Genomic DNA, 11760 nt, shown 5'->3' with positions numbered 1-11760 from the left:
GTAATTATCAATATGTATGTTCCTATGACCATTTTCTTAATTGTTTTGGGTTTGTTTTTGTAGGTCCTTTTCTTCTCTTGTGTTTCCCATGTAGAGAAGTTCCTTTAGCATTTGTTGTAGAGCTAGTTTGGTGGTGCTGAATTCTCTTAGCTTTTGCTTGTCTGTAAGGGTTTTGAGTTCCCCATGGAATCTGAATGAGATCCTTGCTGGGTAGAGTAATCTTTGTTGCAGGTTCTTCCCTTTCATCACTTTAAGTATATCATGCCACCCCCTTCTGGCTTGTAGAGTTTCTGCTGAGAAATCAGCTGTTAACCTTATGGGAGTTCCCTTGTATGTTATTTGTCATTTTTCCCATGCTGTTTTCAATAATTTTCTTTGTCTTTAATTTTTGCCAATTTGATTCCTATGTGTCTTCGTGTGTTTCTCCTTGGCTTTATCCTGTATGGGGCTCTCTGTGCTTCCTGGACTTGGGTGGCTATTTCCTTTCCCATGTTAAGGTAGTTTTCAACTCTAATCTCTTCAAATATTTTCTCTGCTCCATTCTCCCTCTCTCTTCTCCTTCTGGGACCCCTATAATGTGAATGTTGTTGCGTTTAATGTTGTCCCAGATGCCTCTTAGGCTGTCTTCATTTCTTTTCATTCTTTTTTCTTTATTCTGTTCCGCAGCAGTGAATTCCACCATTCTGTCTTCCTGGTCACTTATCCGTTCTTCTGCCTCAGTTTTTCTGCTATTGATTCCTTCTCGTGTAGTTTTCATTTCAGTTATTGTATTGTTCATCTCTGTTTGTTCTTTAGTTCTTCTAGGTCCTTATTTGTTCATCTCTCGTGTAGTTTTCATTTCAGTTATTGTATTGTTCTTCTCTGTTTGTTTGTTCTTTAATTCTTCTAGGTCTTTGTTCATCATTTCTTGCTTCTTCTCGATCTTTGCCTCCATTCTTTTCCCAAGGTCCTGGATCATCTTCACTATCATTGTTCGGAATTCTTTTTGTAGAAGGTTGCCTGTCACCACTTCATTTAGTTGATTTTCTGGGGTTTTATCTTGTTCCTTCATCTGATACATAGCTCTCTGTCTTTTCATCTTGTCTTCCTTTCTGTGAATGTGTTTTTTGTTCCACAGGCTGCAGGATTGTAGTTTCTCTTGCTTTTGCTGTCTGACCTCTGGCAGATGAGGCTATCTAAGAGGCTGGTGGAAGTTTTCTTATGGGAGGGACTGGTGGTGGGTAGAGCTGACTGTTGCTCTGGTGGGCAGAGCTCAGTAAAAGTTTAATCTGCTTGACTGTTGATGGGTGGGGCTGGGTCCCCTCCCTGTTGATTGTTTGGCCTGAGGCAACCCAACACTGGAGCCTACCTGGGCTCTTTAGTGGAACTAATTGCAGACTCTGGGAGGGCTCACGCCAAGGAGTGCTTCCCAGAACTTCTGCTGCCAGTGTTCTTGTCCCCATGGTGAGCCACAGCCACACCCCACCTCTGCAGAAGACCCTCCAACACTAGAAGGTAGGTCTGGTTCAGTCTCCCCTGGGGTCACTGCTCCTTCCCCTGGGTCCCAATGTGCAGACTACTTTGTGTGTGCCCTCCATGGGTGGAGTTTCTGTTTCCCCCAGTCCTGTCAAAGTCTTGCAGTCAAATCCCACTAGGCTTCCAAGTCTGATTCTCTAGGAATTCCTCATCCTGTTGCTGGACCCCCAGGTTGGGGAGTATGACATGGGGCTCACAACCTTTACTCCAGTGGGTGGACTTCTGTGGTATAAGTGTTCTCCAGTCTGTGAGTCACCTACCCATCAGTTATAGGATTTGATTTTACTGTGATTGTGCCCCTCCTACCATCTCATTGTGGCTTCTCCTTTGTCTTCGGATGTGGGGTATCTTTTTTGGTGAGTTCCAGTGTCTTCATGTCCACGATTGTCCAGCAGCTACTTGTGATTCTGGTGTTCTCACAAGATAGAGTGAGAGCACGTCCTTCTACTCTGCCATCTTGGTTCCTCTCCTCTTTCATGTGCTTTAAAAAGTATTTTATGCTCATTGAAAGAAGTTTAGAGGGGTTGGAAAATACCAATAAATAAAAAACATAACTGGCTCCTTTGAGGCTCTTACCCAATTATTAACATTTTGCCACATTTTTTAGGTTTTCATATATATCAAACTTTAGATGAATATATTCATTGATTATGCACCAGGTACTGTTCTAGGTGTTGGGAAGATGTTGGAGGTAAGACAGTCAAAGTTACTGCTCTCATGGGACTTAACCTTGAGTTAAGGAGTAATCAATCAATAGGTAATCAAATAAATATTATAATTGCATGTGGGGATTAGTCTTGTTAACAAAATAAAACATAAAATGGGATAATAAGATAGACAGCTCTGGGCAGTAGACAGGGAGTAGGGTGCAAGGATAGGTTAAAAGAGGGAAAATTGGCTTCTTTTAGGAGGTGACATTTTATCTAAGGCCTGCACAGGAAACAGAAGAGTCGAACTCAGGTGGGAACAAGGCAGCTTTGTGCTTTAGGACCAGAATAAAGGCCTGTTTGGCTGGATTATGGTGAGTAAAATGGAGGAGGAGGTAAAGCTGGAAATGTAGGCAGACATGAGATTTTTCAGGGTCTTGAGGGCCTGGAACGAATTTCGATTTGAATTGTGATGGTAAGCTATTGAGAGATGATGTGATTTGATTTCTGTTTAAAGAGGTTCATTTTGGTTGCTCTGTAGGAATGGTGTGTTAACACCAAGAAATAGTGTATTAGTCAGGACAGGTTACCTGCTGTAACAAGTAGCTCCCATATCTCAGCGTAGCGTAATGTAAGGTCATTGCTTCCTCACTTCATAGGTCAGTACAGCTCATGGGTGAAAGCTTTACTCCACACTGTGTTTTAGGGCCTCAGGCTCCTTTTATCATGTGATGCTACCATCTTAATTCAACACATGGCCTCCAAGGTTGTTGCAAAAGGAGGAGGAGAGTGAATGGGAATTCAGCAGGGCTCCTGGAAGTGGACTGCAAATGGCCACTTACTACTGGCCAGAATTCAGTCACAGTGTTCAAATTTACCTTCAAGGATAGTGGGAAATGGCATCTTCCTTTCTGTGTCTTTCCTTGTCTCTGCAACACAGGAAACAAGCTAGGAGTCCATTGCAACAGTCCAGGCAAGAAGCTATAATGGTTTGGGCTGTTGGTTCATTAAACAAATATTTACTGAGCACCTTATATGGACTAAACCCTGTTCTGGGTGTGGAAACATAGTGGAAAATAAGAAAGAATTTCTGCCCTCATGGAGCTTATGCTTTAGGTGTAGAGAGAAAACTACAACAACAGCGAGAATGACAAACCAAACACACACACACAGACACACACACACACACTATATTAGAAAGATACTGTAATGAATAAAGTAAGGTAGAGTGATAGTAAGGTAAAATATATTTTGTGTGTCTATATATACATTTGTATATATATTTCCGTGAATATATACTTTTACAAAAGTTAAATCTCACTTTATGGGTATAGTATTTTTACAGATTTCTCTAGTGTGTGTATCAATCAGTATATGCTCATTTCTACTAGAAAAAAACCCAGAAACCTGTTTCCATTTAAACAGTAGATGTCAAAACATACCTTTTGGAAAAGATAACACATTCATGAGTTTTCCCTGCTTATCCACTTTCTGCTGTTTTTTAGACTCTTGTCCTGGGTGCTGAGCCTCTGGGGCACTCAGATCACTCTCTTGGGAAATGCCTTGGTAACTTTTCTCTTGAGATCCATCTTCAGCCTCATGACAGAGATAGCTCCCCAAATATGCCCCTTCTCCCCAAATGCCCACTCCTCCTCAGCCTCAGGTTTCCTTTCACTGACATTTTAATACATATGGCCTTGTTTCTAAATATCTTTTTGGCAGCTATGAGATGCTCAGTTTTATATGTAGCAATGATAATGGAAATAAAATGGGGTATTGAGGTTTGGAGGAGAACAAGGAAGTAAGTGTCTGACAGCAGATGTAAAGTTTTTGTAATGAAGTCTTCGAAGAGGTAAAGATGCTGAAAAGAGCAAACAGAGACACAAGCCTCAAACCTGTGATCCTGCAGCTGCTAGAAGGGAAGGCTCCAGCTATGTTCTGAGGTGTTTCCACTGAGAACTAATGACAGTCAGGGTCAACTACTTTGACAGTTTTGTGTTTTTTTTTTTAAACCAAATCCAAAAAGCATTGAACTTTAGATAGAGAAATAGGGGGAGAAAGAAAGGGATATTATATTCAATGAAATTAAATTAATTGCCAACATGTAATTAAAATGTGACAAAAGCAGATCCTCATAACTTTGGAAAGTTTAAAGAACGACAAATGGAAGTTTATTGTGCATTATGCATCATTTCTATTTTAAAAGGTATACAAATTTATTCATTTGGAATGTGGTATTATTTTATTTTAGAGAATAGAAAAATACATATGAAGGTTTTAACAATTTCATTTGTGTCTTGCTCCTCACTTCTGTATCCCCAAAACATTTTCATTGTTTAACTACCAATTTTCTACCACAGAAATTCTCAGGAGACTAACTTTTAGGTTTGGGAATAAGTAATTATCTATATAGTTTATTAATGTCACAAAATTAAAAGTGGATCATATTCTAAAAGTTCAGGTAATAGCGAGATATATGTTTGGAAATAAGAAGCACAGCTGTGTGTGAATTAGGATAGCAAATCAAATCCCTGATCAGTCTTAAACTACCCATTCAATATCCACTGAGCACGTAGTATACATTTTAAAATTTGGAATCAGCAGGAAGAGGAAGAAGAGAAAAATGAGTTCCTGATCCCCCCACAGGCCCCTAGGAAAATTTTGAAACAGGGGTTCTTTCATATACCCTCCCACCTTCCCTCTGTACTCCTTTCCCATTTCCTAATATTGCTCATCCCAGATGCCCTCATCTTAATATATTGATGTTGCTTTATGTTCCTCACTGGGGCATCCTGTGAGGGATGCTTCACTGTCCCACTAAAAGTAATAAATGGTGGTCCAGAGTTAGCTCCCTCATTTTCTATTCCCCTTCCTCCTCCTTTCACAAAACTTACTTTACATTTACAAGACAGTTGGAGTGGATGATAAAGGCTCAACTCTTTCAGAAGCATTTGTAAATATTTTTTAAAAAGGTATTTGATAACTCAATGCATATCCATTTAGTGGAGGTTTAGATCAATAAATTAAATAGGAGAATACACACGAAACACTGAGCATAACGCCAGGAACTTTCTACATGCTAATTGTCATCCAATTCCTAGTATTAAGTTAAACAAAGTGAAAATTTTTTTAAATTGTCTTGTGGAGAAGATACTATGATTCATCACAGTGGTGTCGTATTTGTATTTTAGACCTTGTGAGGAGCACAGAGTCAGGGTGGGGAAAATTGTGTGTAGGAGAAGGTGGGCCTCAGATAATCTGAATATAGTAGTTTTAGACTTCTTTGCAAGGTGGCACTCATAATCTTTCTTTGTTTCTGTTTTCGTTGTAGAAATAGAGCCATGTATTACATGACCATTTTTATGTTTCTGACAAATTGTTTTTTTTGTATTTTGGAACATTATGCTAGAATGTCAGTTGGGGTTTCTAGAGCCCTGGTATTCTTCCACTTTTTACTTGTTTATTGAACTTTACTACAAGCTTTAAACTTCTTCCTACCCTCATCGCAACCCGTAGAGTTTAAATTCCATACTCTTTGGTGGTCTTTGATAGATTAAAATGTAGATGGAAGAACTCATTCTTATGGGTTATATCTAAGTTGGAAATGTCTTGTATATTTTACTTTTATGGTTTTGTCTGTTTTCTCATGCACATTTAAAAACCTCTGAATACCCAGGAAGAGTGTAACATGTAAACTTAGACCCAATTTAAGAAAAAATATGTGAATTGAGGGGAAGAAATAATGCACGTATTTTCACACTATGCACAATATATGAAGGGCTGGTTTTTTTTTTCTTTTGGTCATGATTCTCCCTTTTGATTTCTTTAGAGGATATGCCAATGTCTCTAGATAAGTTGCATTTTCTTCTGTACAAGTTTCTTTTATGGATCTTAAGGCGTTTTAAATATATTAATAATAAGTAGCATAATTCTATATTTATGTGTTTACCACATTATACAAGTCAGAGTGCATATTCTTTGTATTTTCAGTTTTATAGGGAACAATTTTAATTTTTCTGTTTCACTTATCCTTTCCTAGTTGCCCATTGAAAGTTTGGCTATTCTATTAAGCTTCATTCAATTTTCAATTATAAATCTCACTTTTCTTCAAAACCGTTCTTCCAAAGTCTATCCTTTCTCATGTTATTGCTCCTTCTACAGACACTCATCAATATTTGAAAACTGTTATATTATGAATTTTGGCCACCTGAGCTCTCCAACTTAGATATCCCATCTGGTCCATTTCTAGTTATAATTGCATCTGACCCTTCTGACTTTTCAACAGTCTGGATAAGGAGAAATCTTGTATTAGTTTCATAGAAACTGCTTTACTTTGTTTTTTTCTCATTATTAAAGAGATACCTCCAAACCACTTTATTCAGCAGATAAATAATACCTTTTTTTAATCCATTGGTGGTAATGGTGATGGTAATGGTTATATTTTATAAGCTACATTAATTTCTGAACAGCAAACTTATTTTTTCTGAAAAGTGTAAAAATAGTTATTAGTATGAGTTCATTATAGTAAAAGTAGTAAACAGACGAAAACAAAACCAAGAAAAGGGAAAGTACCATTTCCTTTTCAAATGAACAGTTATTAAAATTGGAGTGTAAACATCCAAAATTTTATGAGCATATATATTTTTCTTTAACATATTAAATCTTATTGTAAAGAGCAGTCTTTTTATATTCAGAAGTGTGTCCCTATTTGAATTTGAAGCACAGAATGTTCCCTAAATTTCTAAGATGGAAATGAAATCAAACGAGTCAGTTAGGAATTTGATTAGGGACTAAGTATATTGTATTAATATGAGTTTAGAATTTATGACAACTCCATTATGCTTGTGTCAAAAAAGAAAGCTCACCATTTAGTGTGGTCTTAGGACTTGGTGTAATCTGTAGTGAAATAATACATATATAGAAAAGGTGGGATAAATGGAGAAGATGGACTATGTGCCTGTATGTCTGGCTATGCAGGCATGAGCTGAATGATTTGAAGGTGGCATGTGGGAAAGCCTTTATTGGTAATAGTATCACTGAAGAAGGTACTAGGACAATGTATTGAGTTAACACATTTATTCTGTCTGACTTTATTTAGAGGGCATCCTCCCTAAACTCTATTCAGTTTAAACAATCCTATGCATTCTTCTTATTACTATTGGAATTCCTTACTATTGGAGTTCTGAAGAACACTTTGTTCACACACAACATTCTTTATGGCAGTCTAAATAATTTTTTATCATTTGCTTAGATTCTACCAATTAAGGAAATTGTACAACTTCATAAAAGAAGAAGATTCTATCCTTTCCCATTAAAGATATATTTTATGGAGAAAAGAGGAAATGAACACGATTAAACATATTTCATGCCTCTAAATCCTTTTTCTGTAATAACATGAAGTACTGTACTATACTGTAAGTCCCCTACATATGAACCTTCAAGTTGTGAAGTTTCAAAGATGCAAACGTGCGTTCATGTATCCAATCATGTAAGTTAGTTCACGTGTCTGGTGTACATTGTCGTGTGCGTGCATCCTCTACAAGTGGAGCAGGAAATGGCAAGGGGATTTTCTTTATTTGAGGAGGCACTGTTTGAGGCACAAGACCTGAATGTACAACGGTACCGAGGTTGCAGCAGCTGTTCACAATGCAATCCAGTGCTACTGTGTCATCTATAATGAGAAAAAAGAACTACTACCCAGACATCACTGGATCATTTTTTCAAGAAGGTAGATAGAATTGAATCTAGCAAGGAACCAGAACCTGTGCCATCAATGTCAGGTGTGAGTGAAATTGCAGCTTGCCCTCCGTCTCCTGTTGCTGACGATCCTTCAGTTCTACCATCTCCCACCTCCTCTTGCTGACGATCCTTCAGCTCTACCATCTCCCCCCTCCTCTCCCTCCTCCAGCCAGTAACTCTTCTTGCCTGTTCACTCGATGCCAGCCTCTGTATGCCAGCTGTTGTACTGTACTACTGTACTTTTCAAGGTACTGTACTGTAAGATTAAAAATGTTTTCTTTATTTTTTGTTTGTTTTTTATGTATTATTTGTGTGGAAAGTATTATAAACCTATTACAGTACAGTACTATATAGTCGATTGTGTTAGTTGGGTACCTAGGCTAACTTTGTTAGACTTATGAACAAATTGAACTTACAAACATGCTCTCAGAATGGAACTCATTCATATGTAGGGGACTTACTGTATATGTTTTTGTTTTCATGGTTGTTAAACCTGATACTTATTATAGTTATATTATCTGAGAAAAAATTCATGGTGATGTCACTTATTAATTCTTAAGTGCTTTGTGAGAAAAACTCCCCTATTAGGAGATAAGAATGGGGCTAACATGGAGAAAAACCAGTTTTTAAAATTCCAATTCTATATGATTCTCCACAGTTGTGGTTAAATATCTCACGACAACTTTACAGATAAAACTCTAGAATGGTGACTGACTGAAAGGAACTTAATTTCCACTTGGCATTTGTCTTCTAATTGTTTAACAGTTCATCAGCAATGTTCTTTGCACATAGCACAGTTTTTAGAAGACAGTACATAGCTCAATACAGATAAGCTACTGAAATTTTTTCGCTAAAATACTTCTGAAATACTTGGAAACTGAGAAAATATTGTAAGAGAACCAGCATAAAATTATAAAGTATCAGTAAATAACAAAGGCAACAAATTAATGGTGAAATCAGAAAATCATTTAGATAAAAGTGAATTTACTAAAATATGAAATTAACCATTTTCTGTATTAATGTTTGAAAGTCAGGAAAGTTTGCCTGCTTTAATATTTGCAAGGAAAAACTGGACTTTGCCATTAACATAGTTGTACCATTTTAAAGATTAATGGAGTTTCAGTTTTCAAGAGGTTGCCAATTTTGAGATCTGTAAGGACTTCAGATGGGCATGGCTTTCTTGTCTGTTTTTTAAGGTTATTGAATGTAAATTCACCTCTGAGCTTCTGTCCTGAGTACTTTCTTACTTATGTCTGAAAACTTTCTATAGTTGTCAACTCAGGGCAGATTTTATATCCCCAAACCTTGGCCTTGAATAAAGTAGGTCTGGATCCTCAGGTTAGACCACTGGTTCTTGTAATCTTGAAAGATGTCTGGAAGAAGAGGATTCCTTAAGGTCAGGCTTGGGCCAGGAAAATTCCTTATGCTTCCACAGTCTTTAAACTTATAGACAAGATAGGTAATTTGTGAATATATCATTAATAGAATGTATCATTTACTGAGCACCTTATATGCCCATTTAGTTCTACAAATAACACCATGAAGTAAATACTTTATAGATGAGCAGATACTCAGAGTGGTTAAGTGCATTCTTCATGGTTTCACAGCTAGAAAGCAGAAGAATTGGGATCAAATCCGGACTGAACTGAGTCCAAGGCCTGTGTATATTTCCATGTGACCTCCATTTGTGAAGTAAGGGGGTATGCAAATTAGAATAAGAAATGACTTCGAGGGAGGTAATGATTCATATTATCACAACAAAACAGTTTTCCTCTTTGGAGACTAGATTGACTGTGAATGTGTGTGTGTGTGTGCCATCACAGATGCTGTTAAATCAAAGACGGGTTTGTATTTACCTGTGAAGAAGATCCTTAGAAACCAACACATCTGCCAACAGGGCTTTGGTTCATGAGTTGTTGCCCATTCCATTCTGAGGCAGGAACAGATACCATAATGTGACAGTCTGACACCTAGATTGTGTTTCATTCTCAAAAATATGGCCTAATTTGTCAAATTTGCCTAATACTTCCTAACTTATTTCTGTAAAGTGATTTTAGACTTGACAGATAATACAGGCAATGCTTTGAAAATGTCATGGTGAATGCTTTTCTTCAGACTTCTCATTCACCAAAAGGCTTATTATTCTAATCATGCAATTTCACAACAGAAAATTTTCTAGCGAGATGGATAGAACTGTTTAGACATAGAGAAGCTTTTTTTTTTTTTTTTAATGTGAAACAGAGACCAAGACAGTTCCAAAAAAGAAATTGACTCATGGGTTCACCTTTGGTAATTGCACAGTCAGCAGCGAGCTCTGCCACACAGGTGGAGAGCACAGTTCATCTTGTTGATGCTAGTTCTGTCTTGAAACTTGTGCTTCTGCTTGGAGATGAGACTTATGGGTCAGATAGTCATTCAGTTCAATAAATTCAGTTTGTTTCTCACTCTGCAGGTCTTACCTAATTTCATTCTCCCTTGGGAGGGGTTTCTAGTATGGGCACTTTTGTAACTTCACTGAAGTGTCTGGCAGGAGAAATTTCCATCCCTAGACTGAGGAAGAAGGTCAAGAGGAAAATGGTCAGTTATGTTCAGAAGAGATTAGTGACTATACACTTGCTTTCATGGGGAACAGATTCCATCACTGAGTGTGTAGCAAGGTAAGTGGGTGAGAAGAGACTCTGTCCTCTCTTATGTATATCTGGAATAAGAATTTAGGCATTACGTGTCTTCTTTAAAGAATGATTTTCAAGTGACACACTCAAATTCTCCATAAATATTGATTAACTTAGAACCTGCTTGCCTAGAATGCTTGCAGTTTTAGTTTTATTCCAAATAATAAAGTTTCAAACCCAAAGAATAAATCACTTTTGTGAATGCACTAGAATTTTTAGGGGCACAGGCATTTTCCTGTATATTTTACATGACTAGTGTCTCCCACTCATAAAAAGTAAATTTGTTGTCACGGGTAAGAAATATGGGCCATTTTCTAAATTTCCTCTTTTAAAATAGTTTAAAGGGAATCATTATTCAATCAGCTCCTAGATAGTTTCAGTTTCTGATATCCAGAAAACTCTATGTGTTTCCCAAGCAGAGTGTACACACGTGTGTGTGGGCTGACTCTTGCTTCTCCTTGCACTGTGGTAGAGATGAGTAGGAGCTGCCGGTCTCCATCAGGGAAGGACCACAGCTGACTTCACCTTGTCTGTTTCCTATTCTTCACTCTAGTCCCAGCAACTCACCTATGTGCTCACAAGTTATAGAATGGGGAAAATGTTTATATTAGAAGATACGCATATTAGTTTAGTTATGATGCAGAAATGATCTAAATGCTCAGGGGTTGGACTCAGTAGTTCACTCCTCTTTTGCACTTCATGTTCCTGCAGGGCTGTTAGGGGGCCCAAGCCTCATCATATCACTTGGTGACCTAGGCTTCAGCACTTCTGGCTGGCCCATCTAGAATCTTCAGCCTGTCTAGTTTGTTAGTCTCCATGGTGGGGAAGGAGAGGACTATAGAATTTCATGTGGGTTTTCATTGCCTTGGACTAGAAGCAGCACATGTCAACGTCACCGTCACTTCACTGGCAAGAAATAGTTGCATGACTTCATCTAATTTCAAGGAGATGAGGAAATGTTGGGGATAATGGGGAACAATGGAATATTTGGTAAGTATGTCTGCCATAAAATTCTCTTTCTAAGCCTCGATAACAGGAGAATATCTTTAAAGACATGGATGAGAGAATGCAGATGGTTGGAGATAGGTAGGAACTGGAACGTTAGTATTTTGTAAGTTTAATGTCAAGACAGGTATTGCTCTTATGTTATTATAATATTTGGAAATTTTGTTAGAGGATTAATTGCG

This window comes from Physeter macrocephalus, chromosome 12 (genome assembly GCF_002837175.3).
Source record: "Physeter macrocephalus isolate SW-GA chromosome 12, ASM283717v5, whole genome shotgun sequence".
Taxonomy (NCBI): Eukaryota; Metazoa; Chordata; class Mammalia; order Artiodactyla; family Physeteridae; genus Physeter; species Physeter macrocephalus.
This window is presented reverse-complemented; position numbering follows the sequence as displayed.